This window comes from Symphalangus syndactylus, chromosome 1 (assembly GCF_028878055.3).
Source record: "Symphalangus syndactylus isolate Jambi chromosome 1, NHGRI_mSymSyn1-v2.1_pri, whole genome shotgun sequence".
NCBI lineage: Eukaryota > Metazoa > Chordata > Mammalia > Primates > Hylobatidae > Symphalangus > Symphalangus syndactylus.
In genome coordinates this window covers 74,972,069-74,987,163 of record NC_072423.2, presented here as the reverse complement: position 1 = coordinate 74,987,163, position 15,095 = coordinate 74,972,069, and the positions used below count along the sequence as shown (strand labels likewise).

Here is a 15,095-nt window from a genome sequence, read left to right as displayed (position 1 = left end):
CAGTGAACCGGAGCACACACAGAGACGGGAGGAATTACTGTAGCCATCTTTGCAAAGAGTCTACCACTCTCCACCACAATCTACCAACAATCTATAACATCCTATTATTGCTTCTTTTTTCTTTCCTGCAAATAAGCTCATGCAAATCTTGTTTCTAAAAAGTAGGGTTTTGACCCAACATCCTTACTTCTGATAATTTACTTACAGATCTGCCTGCACAACACAAAATGATATATGTACAAGATTACCCACTGAAGCACGCTTCATAATTAAAAACAACCCAAGTATCCATTAATAGAGGACTGCTTAAATAAATTATGGTACACCAACAGGAGAGGACACTGTACAACTATAAAAGAAAAAAAGAAGCCCTTGCATATTGACACAAAAACCCTAGGATATATTGTTCACTGACAAAAATCAAAGTGCTGAGCAATATCCACTGTATCCCAAAAGTCTTACTGCAGTTCGAAACTTTTATAATGTTAGAAATACAAGTACTATAAACACAGAAGAAACATGATTTGAAAACTTAATTGTATACATTTCTTTCTTTTTTAGATTAATCATGCCATATGATTACTATTTTAATTAATTTTTGAGACGGAGTCTCACTCTGACACCCAGGGTGGAGTGCAGTGGTATGATCTTGGCTCACTGCAACCTCCGTCTCCCGGGTTCAAGTGATTCTCCTGCCTCAGCCTCCTGAGTAGCTGGGATTACAGGCACGAGCCACCACACCTGGCTAATTTTTGTATTTTTAGTAAAGACGGGGTTTTACCATGTTGGCCAGGCTGGTCTCAAACTCCTGACCTCAGGTGATCCACCCCCCCTTGGCCTCCCAAAGTGTTGTGATTACAGGCTTGAGCCACCGCGCCCAGCCCATATTATTTTTAATTACGTACAAAGATCTAACCTGTCACCCAGAGACCTTTTCACCTACTGCTCTGTTTGGCCACCAGTCTCTTGTCTGTCTCTTCAGCAGTGGTGAGGCGCATACCCTTTCCTTGGGGAAGAGAAATCCAGGGTTTGTTGATGTTGCTGTTGGCATCTTTCCCATGAACCACATCAAAAGAACCAGGGTGCCTCTCTCTGTTGGTGATCGCACCAGTTCTTCCCAGGTTAGCACCTCCAGTCACCATACACAGGTTCCCAGTGTTGAACTTGATGAAACCAGTAATCTTGCCATTCTCCAAATCAACCTGAATGGTGTCATTCACCTTGATGAGGGGATCAGGGTAGCAGATGGTGTGAGCATCATGAGTCAGCAGATGAGGAATTCCTTTTGTGTCCACAAATATTTTTCTCACTTTGCACAACTTGTACTTGGCCTCCTCAGGTGCAATACGATGTACAGCAAAGGGAGCCTTGGTGTCATAGATCAGATGGAAATTCTCTCCCGTCTTGTCAGTGCTCATGACATCCCTGAATCCAGCAGGGTAGGTTACATTAGTTCAGACCTTGCCATTGATCTTAATGAAACTGTGCATGCCAATCTTCTTTACTTCATCTCGTGTCCAACATACTTAAGTCTGTTATTTAGGAAAAGATGAGGGAGAGATACTCTCTTAGGTTGTGGGGATGGGTGGATCTATGAGGAGCAAACACACGGGTCAATTTATCCATCATCAAATGCTATGGAGCTGCTGCCCACTTCAGATGCTTCTTGGGACGACAACCATGACTGCATTAGGCATGGAAAGAGCTTTTTTTTTTTTTCTCCCCAGGCTGGAGTGCAGTAGTGCCATCACAGCTCACTGCAGCCTCAACCTCCTGGGCTGAAGCGACCCTCCTACCTCAGTCTCCGAAGTAGCTAGGACCACAGGCATGTACTACCACACCTGGCTAATTTTCTTTTTTTTGGGGTAGAGACAGGTTTTTGTCATGTTGCTAGGCTGGTCTCAAACTCCTGAGCTCAAACAATCCACCTACCTCAGTCTCCCAAAGTGCTGGGATTACAGGCATGAGCCAACATGCTCAGCCTTGTATACATTTCTTATTCACTTATTTAGTCTTGTGAATTTAGAATAATAAATTTTAAACTTAATGTTTTTGTTTCATTATTGTTTTCTATCTTCGATCAGAGATACTGAAACAAAAAAATGAGTGTAAAAGAGATTTACATAATAAAACTTCCAAGTGATGTTGTTTGTAGCATTTATAATTCTGAAGTTATTAATGCCTAAAGTTCCACTAAGGCTTTTGGGTTACCCTATACAGGGTATGCTAACTTTCATTTAAGAAAAAAGTGGATTCCATATCTTTGCTATTGTGAACAGTGGAAATATGGTATATACACACCATGGAGTACTATGCAGCCATAAAAAGAAGGAGATCGTGTCTTTTGTGGGAACATGGATGGAACTGGAAGCCATTATCTTTAGCAAACTAATGCAGAAGCAGAAAACCAAATACTATATGTTCTCATGTGTAAGTGGGAGCTAAATGATGAGAACACATGGACACAAAGAGGGGAACAACACACACTGGGGCCTACTTGAAGGCAGAGGGTGGAAGGAGGGAAAGGATCAGAAAAAATAACTACTGGGTATTAGGCTTAGTACCTGGGTGATGAAATAATCTATACAACAAACCTCCATATCACGAGTTTACCTACATGACAAACCTGCACATGCATCCCTGAACCTAAAATAACAGTTAAAAAAAGAAAAAGGTGGAAATAGTTGTGTTCATTTCCTGTGGTTTCTGTAACAAACTACTACTAATTTAGTGGTTTAAAATAACACACATTTATTCACTGCTAGTTCTGGAGGTCAGAAGTCTAAGGAACGCTGCCTTCCTGGAGGCTCTAGGAAACAATCCATTTCCTTGCCTCGTTAGCTTCTAGAGACTGCCTGCATTCCTTGGTTCATGGCGCCTTCCTCCATCTTCAAAACCAACAGTATAGCATCTTCCAAGCTCTCTTTTTTTCAGACTCTGACCCTCCTGCCTCCCCCTTAGAAGGTCACTTGTGGTTACTTTGGGCCCACTGGGGTAATCCAGAATAATCTCCAATCTCAAGATCCTCAGTTCAATCATATCTTCAAAGGCCCTATTCCACATAAAGTAACAATAGGTTCTGGGGATTGGCACATGGATATTTTTGGGAGGCCATTATTCTGACAGCCACAGAAGTATATTAATTTTTGTTTATATTTGCATAATGATACACTGGAAGAATGTATTAAAAAGTAGTAAAAGTGGTTACTTATGGGGGCAGAGAGGAATGAGAACAGAATGGAAGTGAGAATTCTTAATGTATATCATTTTATGAGGATTTGATATCTGAATATATGAGTGAATTATCTATTCAAAAATAAAATGAATAATAAGTAGGGCCTGTTTAGTTTCAGGTATCTCTAGCTAGGGACACTTAGATTTTTATAAATTCAGATGTCATGGACATAACACTAAAATGGCTGAATTGATCCTATAGATGTGGAACCACATGAGTTTACTTACATGCAATGAACTATACATTCTACACACAGCAAGTTCTGGAATCTGTCTTCAGTTCCTTTTCACGAAGGAAATGTGAAGTTAGTGTGACTAACCAGTGGCTCCGGTTCACCCTGGGACATCTTAGTATGGTTCAGGCTGCCCAGCTCTTCCTGTGGGCACGGTGTTCCCTGCCTTCAGGATTTTAGGATAAGCTGCAGCCAGGTCGTGGTCTTTGCTGTGCACTCACCTATGCTGAGATGATTTGCATTTTCAGCCTCTGCCTGTCAAATGAACTGCACTGGGCCAGATTTCAGGAACTCTGCGCCCACCCCACTGAGATGGGGGGAGGGAGGATAGGTCCTTGTGTCCTTAAAGCACTTTAGTCCATGAGGCTGCTGCTTGGTGTTTGTGTGTGAGCCAGCTCTGACTCACCAAATCGAGAAGAAAAAACTTCCACCGAGGACAATTTGCCAAGGAAATGTGCTCAGACCCACGCGGCAATGAGTCCAGCAGTTGGGACGGAACCTGAGAGGAGGCAGTTGGGGAAATAAACAGAGCGCCAACTCAACAGTCAGCGCCCCTGTGCTCGCAGCCTGCGATGGGAGAGGTTTCTCTGCCTTCATGGCCGCTTCCTTAACAGATTCATGCTTGGCAGGTGGCTTGTGAGCTCTCACATGCCTGCGGTGGGCGCCCCAGGGACTGCCCTCCTCCCCGCCACCTCCTTTGGCGGGAGCCTGGTTTGTGTTTATTTTTGGTTGTGCCAGAGGGAAACTGCACTTTGAGGAAGAAAAACAATTGCTGGTTGTTTAGGAGGAGCAGTCTAATCCGAGACGGCCTTGTCTTCTGCAGAAAACAAGCGGGGCGCAATTCAACCCAGGCGCAGCCAAGCGGCCGCGGTCCCGCTGAGTCACAGCCCGCTCAGCGCTCAGCGTGACTCAGGGCGACTCAGGGCTGGCCGCCTCCCTGAGGCATCTGTGAGTGATCCCAGCCACAGGAGGCGGCATCTCTTTGTCTACGGCTCCTCCAGGCTCATTTCCTTCCTCTGGAGGTTCAGGTGTCCCTGTGGGGCGTGGCTGGGGGGGTACCAGGCACCTCTGAGTGCAGCTCCTAGAGAGCCCCCACCCGGCAGGGCCCTGGGCCTCACGGCCCGGCTGAGGGGCTAGGCCTGCCTGGCCCCGACTCCGCCACAGGCTGTGCCCTCAGACCTTGCCAGCCTTTTTCCAACACACCCATTAATCTCAAGGTCAAGTCGGGTAAGAGGGCCTGGAGGGAATACAACAATAGAAATGTAAGACAAAGTAGCCAAAGTAAGAAGCCACGTGTGCTCCTTTCTGCCTGCAGCAGAATTTCACAAAGCCCCAGACCCCTGGCAACTTGCAGCTCTGGGGAAAGACGCTTTGAGGACAAAACAGGCTACAGCACACGGCCCCCAACTCTCTTGCCTGAGTCACTATATTCCTTAAAACATAAATGAGACCAGGAGCAGTGGCTCATGCCTGTAATCCCAGCACTTTGGGACTCTGAGGCGGGATGATCACTTGAGCCCAGGAGTTTGAGACCAACGAACCTGGGTGACAAAGTGAGGCCCCTGCTCCAATCTCTATGAAAAATTAGCCAGCCATGGTGGCCCATACCTGTGGTTCCAGCTACTCAGGAGGCTGAGGCAAGAGGATCGCTTGAGCACAGGAGGTTGAGGCTGAAGTGAGATGTGTTTGTGCCGCTGCACTCCAGCCAGGGCAACAGAGCAAAACTGTCTCAAAAAAAAAAAAAAAAAAAAAAAGATAAATGGCTCCAGTCCTTGCCTTTTCCTATACATAAGATCATGTTTGGCTACTTAGTGATTATGCCTATGTAATCTATAACCAAGTGCACTTTATACCCAATGTAACTTCTGAGCAAGTTTGATGAGATTTTGCAGATCCTAAACCTCCACACCTGTATATAAGCAGTGAGCTGAAACACGGTGTAGTCTCATGGAACCTCTCTAGAGGTCTGCTTCTGGGCTGTAGGCCTCAATGAGACTTCTGAATAAAACTAACTTTAATTCTTTAAAAGCTTGATCTTTTTTCCTTCAGTCGACAGAAGTAATTGTAGTGTTTAGCGATCAACTCCTGCAGGCCCAAAGCAATTATGTTAAATTATAATTCTTACCAACCACCCTTCCTTCTCCCCTCCTAAGGAGATGTGATTCTCTGCGGGGTTACACACCCGGCCTCTCTTGGAGGTGGGTGAGAAGGGGTCATTCCAACGAGAAATGTGTATGATAAAGGGAGAGCCAGAGCTGGAGCAGGGTGAGGAAAGTTAAAAGGCAAGCAGCTCTGGTTTAGTGTGAGAAAGGATGAGATGGGAAGGTTTTGAGGTACTGGAGGTACCAAAGGGAAATTTGAGCAGCTATACTGGAGGGTGGGGCTTTGGGGAAAAGTCATATCAAAATGAGAGTTTTAGGAAAGTTTTCCATGTGGTTAGTGGGGCAAATTCCTCTCTTTTTGGGTGGCTCAAAAACACTTCCAATTGCTTGGAATCTGATTTGTGTTATTTATTTATTTTTCTATTTTTTAAAATTTAGAGATGAGATCTCACTATTTTGTACAGGCTGGTCTCAAACTCCTGGGCTCAAGCAATCTTCCTGCCTTGGCCTCCCTAAGTGCTGGGATTACAGACATGAGCCACCCTTCTCAGCCTGTTATTTATTTATCTATTTAGAGATGGGTGTCTTGATCTGTCACCCAGGCTGGAATGCGGTGGCACGATCACAGCTCACTGCGGCCTCGAACTTCTGCCCTTATGTGATCCTCCCACCTTGGCCTCCCAAAGTGCTGGGATTACAGGCATGAGCCACCATGCCCGGTCAAATCTAGCTTATGTTTATATGCACATCTGTAATACACAGACTGGCCAGGGAGGCCATTAGCCCGGTGGAGTGTGTGGTGACCCAGGCTCCCCAGCCCACAGCACTAATGTACTGGGTTGGCGGGAGGTGGGCAATCCCAGAGCACCAAGGTGAGGGACGAGGGCTGTAAGGTGGGGAAGGAGGGAACACAGATAAGAGGTGGTGTGAGAAAAAGCTGGCGACCGTCTCACAAGGACATGAGCCTCTGGAGAGGCTAGATGGAGCCATTGCTCTTGGAATGGCCCAAGAAGCCATGGGAAGCTTGAATGAGCCATTTATCCGTCAGCTTCTCCCATCTCCCAACTCTCACTGGTCCATGTTCCTTCCTTGGGGCATTATCTCCCTCATGTTTCTGAGTGTGTTACTCTGTGTTCCTCTGGGCAGCCCCCCGGGGCAGTCAAAACCCATGGGGGTCTGCTTGACTCCCACCTGGGTGCTGCGGCTGTGGCCACAGCGGACGTAATGGTGGTCATGTTCCTCTGCCGAGGGAGGCTGAGTGTTGGGTGGTGGTGTGACAACTGCACCTGCTCCTGGAATAAGCAGCAGAGGCCCAGACATCAGGTGGGGACAAGCAGATCTCAGAGGCGCACCTGCTAGTATGGTGCAGTACTTTTATGCTAATGGGCAACAGGATATCTTCCTTAGGAAATTGTATTTGTATTTGTTGGGAAATTACTACAATATACTGATTTTTGGTTGTACAAGATATGTTGCTTCCATATGCCAGGAAACTGTCATGATAAATACACATGTCATGCCTACAATGTGAAAAGTCCCCTTAGGTGTAATATCCTTGTGCAGTATTCAACATGTGCAACTGTCCATGGCCTTGAACTGGCCTCATGGGCCCAGTACAAGAGTAGGCTGCCACAGAAAGATCTCTCCACAAAGTTCATTCACATTTCAACAGACAGTTGACTTGTTGAAACTGAACACAAAGCTCTTCAGGTTTGCCCCAGAATTCTGGAAGGTGAATCTCCAAGTGGGAATAGATAATGAATGAATGAATAAAATAGTCCAGTCACAGAGATGCCTTCTCTTTCTCATTCTTCTCTATCACCCAAGAACAAAGTAAAGAATTGTTTCCTAGTGTTCCATGGACACATGAAACTTGACAACAATGCGGCAAAGTGGTAGGCCTTACTTTTCATGTTTTTTTGTTTGTTTGTTTTCTTTTTTTGTTCTTGAGACAGGGTCTCCCTCTGTCACCCAGGCTGGAGTGCAATGGTGCGATCTCAGCTCACTGCAACCTCCATCTTCCAGGTTCAAGTGATTCTCCCCCCTCAGCCTCCCAAGTAGGTGGGATTACAGGTGTCTGCCATCATGCCTGGCTAATTTTTGTATTTTTGTAGAGATGAGGTTTCACCATGTTGGCCAGGCTGGTCTTTAACTCCTGACCTCAGGTGATCCTCCTGTCTCGGCCTCCCAAATTGTTGGGATTACAGGCGTGAGCCACCTTGCCCGGCGTAGGTATTATTTTCCATGGTTTTGGCTTTTTTTTTTTTTTTTTTTTTGAGACAGGGTCTTACTCTGTCATCCAGGGTGGAGTGCAGTAGAGCCATCACGGCGCACTGCAGCCTAGACTGCCTGGACTCAAGTGATCCTCCCACTTCAGCCTCCCAGGTAGCTGGGACTACAGGTGTGCACCACCATGTTGGCTAATTATGTATTTTTTTTGTAGAGACGGGTTTTGCCATGTTTCCCACTCTGGTCTTGAATTTCTCAGTTCAAGCAATCAATTTACTTGCCTCAGCCTCCCAAAGTGCTAAGATTACAGGTGTGAGCCACTGTGCCTGGCCATTTTTCATGATTTTACACATGAGGAAACTGAGGCCCAGAAATGTTAATCTGGCAAGTGTGTGATCATAGCCAAGATCAGAAAAGGCAGGTCTTGTGGTCTGAATTCAAGCAGTGTGAGTTACACTAAATCAACCTTTCTCTTGATAAAACAGCTAAAAGTTCAGTCACTTACCCTGGATCATTCATGTCATCTCTCTCTGTAGTGTCATCTCCCTACTTAAAGGCCATCTTAGCAATCATTATGTCAGATTGCCGAGATTCCCTAGTTTTCACTCATTCATTCATTCCTTCATTCCTTTATTCACTTCATATGTACTGTGGTTTGGATACGGTTTGTTTGGCCCCACCAAATCTCATGTTGAAATTTAATCCCCAGTGGAGGTGGGGCCTGGTGGGAGGTGTTTGGATTGTGGGGGAGGATCCTTCATGGATGGGTTGGTGCCTGTCTTGTGGGAGCGAGCGAGCTCTCACTCTTAGTGCCCAAGATAATTGGTTGTTGAAAAGAGCCTGGCACCTTCTCCTCTCTCTCTGTCTGTGTCTCTTTCTCTCGCTTCTTCTCTCACCATGTCGTCTGCACATGCCAGCTTGCCTTTGCCTTCCACCATGTGTGGAAGCAGCCTGAAGCCTCACCAGAAGCAGATGCTGGCACTGTGTTTTCTGTACAGCCTGCAGGACTATGAGACAAATAAACCTCTTTTCTTTATGAATTACCCAGCTTCAGGTATTTTTTTAAATACCAACACAAATGGACTAAGACAAGTATTTACTGAATTTCTACTACTATGTGCCAGACTCTGTTCTCTAGATAAGTAAATAAATATGATTTTCATTGCTTTTATGACAGAAATAACATGGAAATCATGTAGGCAATTCTTCTTAGCCAATGAGAGAAAGAATAGACTCATAAGATTAAGTGGAAGAACTTCATCGGTGGTCCTGTTTCCATCAGTTTTCTAGGTTGGAGAGAGGGAGAAGACATGAATTTCCTGGAAATGTTATGGAGACAGAGGCAATAGACAGAGACAGGACAGGAAGCTTAATGAGGGTCTAAAAAAAAAAACAGGACAGGCCAGGTGTGGTGGCTCATGCCTGTAATCCCAGCACTTTGGAAGGCCGAGGCGGGTGGATCATGAGGTCAGGAGTTTGAGACCAGCTTGACCAACATGGCGAAACCCCGTCTCTACTAAAAATACAAAAATTAGCTGGACTTAGTGGTGTGTGCCTGTAATCCCAGCTACTCAGGAGGCTGAGGCAGAATTGCTTGAACCTAGGAGGTGGAGGTTGCAGTGAGCCGAGATTGTGCCACTGCACTCCAGCCTGGGCAGCAGAGTGAGAATCTGTCTCAAAAACAAAACAAACAAACAAAACAAACAAAAAAACCAACCTAGGACAGAATGGCACAGCATGTACAAAAAGGAACTGACATGCCAACTGTCAATCTAGTCTTTCCCCTGGATCAATAATTGGTGCTTTTTCATCCCTGTCCCACCCCCTGACTGCCATCTCCTATAATCTGTGAACCTGGTCCTGTCCCACCTCTGCTTTGATCCCTTCTGTCTGCTATAGCCTTCAGGAAAAGCCTGGACAAAATCCAGACTCCCTAGAATGGTACACAGGTCTTTTATAATCTGACCATTCTGTACTTCTCCATCGCATCTCTTGCTCCCCCATCATGGCCTTCTTCATTCCCTCCATCTGGCATATGTCATTTCTCCCAACATGCAATGTTTCTTGCCCCTGTGACACCCTCTGGAAGCTCCAACACCCACTCCCACCACAGCCCTGCCTTCCCAGCTGCATGTGTGTGTTTATGCGTTTATCACACTTGATGGGGAGTTCCTCACAGGTAGCTGACTCTCCTCGGGTCCCCGTAGCACAGTGGTTTTCAATCTGTGCTCCCGGGAGCTGAGGGAGGGGCTTTCTCTCCCACTATCCTCCCCGCCGCCATCTCTCTCACTTCACTTCAATGGGCTCCACCTTTATCATTGGTATATTGAAATTCAGTGTAGTATTTCATTTTTTAAAAAGAGTCTCCTGATTCAAAAATATAAATTTAAAAATCATTTGGCCCCTAGCAGGCACTCAATAAACATCTGTCACTTATGAGGTTGGCTTAGGTTAGTGTGGACAGAACACGGGGGCAGCCTTGGGTGGTTTGTGGAGGGCGCATCTACCGGAGGTGAGGCAAGGTTGTCCACTTTCCTTTAATGCAAACCATGTGGAGCTCACAACGAGCGCAGAGAAATTTTACTTCTGGGGACTCTTCTTTTTTAAACGTGTTGTGACTTTCTTTCTTTAATAAATATCCTTTGGCTCAAAGTTGAGGACAGAGATCAGGAGGCAACTCTTCAGCACCAATAGAGAAAGAGTGGACATAAAAATACCGTGATGGAGGAATCTCAATGTGTTCCCAGGAGTTCTGGAAGTACATGGTAGCCCCCCTCCCTCCCTCCCCACCGAATGAGGTGTTTTTGGAATCAGTTAGGTGAGCATTAGCTCTCAGGTTGGGAGTATCTGTTCAATTCTTGGATCTGTAATTATTCCTGGGTCCAGAAGATAAAAGATACAAAGTAGCCAAAATAAAATAGACTCTTAATGGATCCATGACTGTTAATAGCCAGGGTGACTCTGTGATTTTTCCATGCCAGAGACCTGTTCCATCAAGCCCATGTTAAACGCAGGAAGAAAGACAGTATTAACTTCAAAATCCTGGGACACTAAACTACCTCTATTTATAAGTTGAAAAAATTTATTTATCTCTCTTTCTTATGTCAAAAAGAACTTAAGGTGGCTTACTGAGATCCAAGAGTGTAGTGAGGAGGAATACAATTGAAGTGGAAGAGAAAAGGAAAGGAAAAACAAGAATGAAGATATTAAATGAAGCTTGCAGTTAATTTTAAAATGTGCACAGATAGGCCATAATGCTGATGCTTCATTTTTCTTTTTCTGCTAGACGAGAGAAACCTGATAAATTTGCACAGGGACAGATGCTCAGGGGAAAGGAAAGAGCTCTGCCTTGCACTTGTAGAGAAAGGAAACGAGGCAGCAGAGGCAAGACCAATGGAGAGGATGGCAGCAAGACAGAAAGGGGCAGAAGGCGACAGAACATGCACGCTGGGGACATGGAAATTTCTAGAAAGAAGGTGACAGCAGGCATGATTTCGGCCAATCCTAGTTGGTCTGCTGTGGTAATGGGATGACTTATTGGATATGAAAGATCGGAGGAAAAGACACCAAAATGGCCTTGTCTGACCTAAATACCACCCTATATTTTTATTTTACTCTATGGTTTATAGAATGTTTCACACATATTCTTATTACAGACTTGATTTTTCACATTTAAGTAGCCAACACTACAAAATATTGTCAAGCCTATTCTTTTTTTTTTTTTTTTTGACTGGGCAGCCTTATTGTAGGCATGTATATTATTTGTAATACGGTTCATGAATTATTGAAGGGTGGGGGGTGCAGTGTGGTCTCTTAGAAAAGGCATTGTTTTGGAGTCTGAAGAACCTGGATTTAAAATTTAGCTCTTCAACTTGATAGATGAGTATGAGTGACTTTAATTTATCTAGAAAATGAAGATGTAACCCACATATCTCTTGTTCAGGATATGCTTCATAAATGCTAGCTATTACTGAAAATAGGTTATAATATCCCCATTATTTCCTTTTTTTTTTTTTTAGACGGAGTTTCACTCTTGTTGCCCGACAGAGTTTCACTCTTGTTGGAGTGCAATGGCGTGATCTCGGCAAATTCCGCCTCCCAGGTTCAAGCGATTCTCCTGCCTCGCCTCCTGACTAGCTGGGATTACAGGCGTGCACTATCACACCAGCTAATTTTTTGTACTTTCTTAATAGAGACGGGGTTTTGCCTTGTTGGCCAGGCTGGTCTTGAACTCCTGACCTTAGGTGATCTGCCCGCTTTGGTCTCTCAAAGTGCTGGGATTACAGGCATGAGCCACCGCGCCCCGCCCCCCATTACTTCTTTTTAGGACCCAAGGTTGGGGACCATTAGTCTATGTGCAGTCATGCCTTGTTATCTGTGGGGGACTGGTTCCAGGAACTGTTGGTATAATGCCTACGTGACATAGCTGAATTTCTCCTTTGCTCTAACTCTGCTTATCTTTAAGAAACAGGACACCTGCGATAAAAAGTTCCCTTTGTAACCAGACCAGACCGGTTACAAAGCTTACCCCAGGTATCCGACCAGATGACTTCCAAAAGACCTCGGGCTTCATTATAATCTAATTTCCATGCTAAATGACACTTCCACCAGTGTCATGACGGTTGCCAGTCCCCATGACAGTGACCAGAAGGAGCCATAAAAGGACAAAAAGAAGGCAGCCCCTCGTTCCAAGAAGTGTACCACCCACTTCCAGAAAAGACATGGATATTCCTCCTCTTGCTTTTAATGTCCAGCCATCATTAAGGAAACCCTATACTGTAACCCCCTCACCCCTCACTAATTGAGAAGTTGATTTGTGAGCCAAGCTCCCACTTCTCAATTCCATAGCCATCGAATAAAGCCTGCACCACTTGACACTCACTTTCGGTGTTGTGTATTGGTTTCACTGAACCAAACAGGGAAATACCCCATTTTTGTGGGGGACAAGCTCTGTTGGTAACAGAACCCCCACCGTGAATATCAAAATCTGAGAATCTGAGGATGCTCAAGTCCCTGATATTAAGTAGTATAGCATTTACATGGAGCCTATGCACACCCTCCATCACTTTAAATTATCTCTGGATGACTTATAATACCTAGCATAATGTAAAGGCTTTGCAGAGAGTTGTTGTACTTTATTGTTTAGGGAATAATGACGAGGACAGAAAGTCTGTATGTGTTCAGTGCAGACACAACCAACAAGTTTTTTTTTTTTTTAAATACTTTCGGTCTGTGGTTGGTGGAATCCACAAATGGGGACCCCACAGGCATGGAGGGCTGACTGTATTTCCTCCTGTACAAACAAGCTACCTCTAGCTGGTGAAGAGGAAATTATTCACTCATAGTGGTGTGGTCTAATTTAGTTCTCAAGTTTTTTGACCGTGACCTAGAATAGGAAATGCATTTACGTTGCTACCCTGTACACACATACCTACCTATAACTGAAAAGAAAAAGTCCTGAAACAGAGATTTTTTTCCATTCTTTTTGTTTGTTTGTTGTTTTTTTATTATACTTTAAGTTCTAGGGTACAAGTGCACAATGTGCAGGTTTGTTGCATATGTATACATGTGCCATGCTGGTGTGCTGCACCTGTTAACTCGTCATTTACATTAGGTATTTCTCCTAATGCTATCCCTCCCCCCCCTCCCCCCACATCATGACAGGCCCCGGTGTGTGATGTTCCCCACCCTGTGTCCAAGTTTTCTCATTGTTCAATTCCCACCTATGAGTGAGAACATGGCGGTGTTTGGTTTTCTGTTCTTGCCATAGTTTGGCCAGAATGATGGTTTCCAGCTTCTTCCATGTCCCTACAAAGGACATGAGCTCATTGTTTTTTATGGCTGCATAGTATTCCATGGTGTATATGTGCCACATTTTCTTAATCCAGTCTATCATTGATGGACATTTGGGTTGGTTCCAAGTCTTTGCTATCGTGAATAGTGCCACAATAAACATACACGTGCATATGTCTTTATAGCAGCATGATTTATAATCCTTTGGGCGTATACCCAGTAATGGGATGGCTGGGCCAAATGGTATTTCTAGTTCTAGATCCTTGAGGAATCTCCACACTGTCTTCGACAATGGTTGAACTAGTTTACAGTCCCACCAACAGTGTAAAAGTGTTCCTGGCCGGGTGTGGTGGCTCACGCCTGTAATCCCAGCACTTTGGGAGGCAAAGGCAGGTGGATCAAGAGGTCAGGAGATCGAGACCGTCCTGGCTAACACAGTGAAACCCGATCTCTACTAAAAATGCAAAAAAATTAGCCAGGTGTGGTTGCAGGCGCCCGTAGTCCCAGCTACTCAGGAGGCTGAGGCAGGAGAATGGCCTGAACCTGGGGGGGCGGAACTTGCAGTGAGCCGGGATCACGCCACTGCACTCCAGCCTGGGTGACAGAGCGAGACTCCATCTCAAAAAAAAAAAGAAAAAATAAAGCGTTCCTATTTCTCCACATCCTCTCCATCATCTGTTGTTTCCTGACTTTTCAATGATCGCCATTCTAACAGGTGTGAGATGGTATCTCATTGTGGTTTTGATTTGCATTTCTCTGATGGCAAGTGATGATGAGGATTTTTTCATGTGTCTGTTGGCTGCATAAATGTCTTCTTTTGAGAAGTGTCTATTCATATCCTTTGCCCACTTTTTGATGGGGTTGTTTGATTTTTTCTTGTAAATTTGTTTAAGTTCTTTGTAGATTCTGGATATCAGCCCTTTGTCAGATGGGTAGATCATAAAAATTTTCTCCCATTCTGTAGGAGGCCATCCTGGCCTCAAGCAATCCTCCTGCCTCAGCCTCCCAAAGCTCTAGGATTATAGGTGTGTGCCTGGATGGATCTGGTTTATTGTGGGTTTTAAGAGATAGAGGACAACACTACTCCCATAACAAGCTGGCCCAGACAGGCTTGCTGAGGTGGGACCCATACCCAGGACACAGCCCCCTAGGTGTAGCATGCAGGCCAGTCCCTGAGGTACTGCCCCCACATGGGGTCTGCAGTGCAGCAGGTCCCTCCTTTCCTGGGATTCACTCCTTACTCCCTTCCAGAAATAGGAGAATTTTCTTCTAAGCTACTCGTATTTGCCAAGCAAGTGTGAGAGCATCTCCCTTATCCAGGGCTCCGACTCACTGCTTCTTATCTCTGTCCTGCAGCCCTGGAAGCCCCAGGTCTCCTGGGATCCAATCCTTATATGCCTTAAATGCCCATGGCCAGGGAATAGATGGTTCATGGGCCCATTGTTCCACCTGAATGTGCCATGGAAAGCACAGTCAGCACCCCTGGCTGCTCTCCATAATCAGA

The 15,095-nt window shown here is 45.2% G+C and overlaps 1 pseudogene; it reads right to left on the bottom strand.

Moving 5' to 3' along the window:
• Positions 1-935: 935 nt before the first annotated feature.
• LOC129488324 (small ribosomal subunit protein eS4-like) lies at positions 936-1,665 on the bottom strand (annotated as a pseudogene).
• Positions 1,666-15,095: the final 13,430 nt, after the last annotated feature.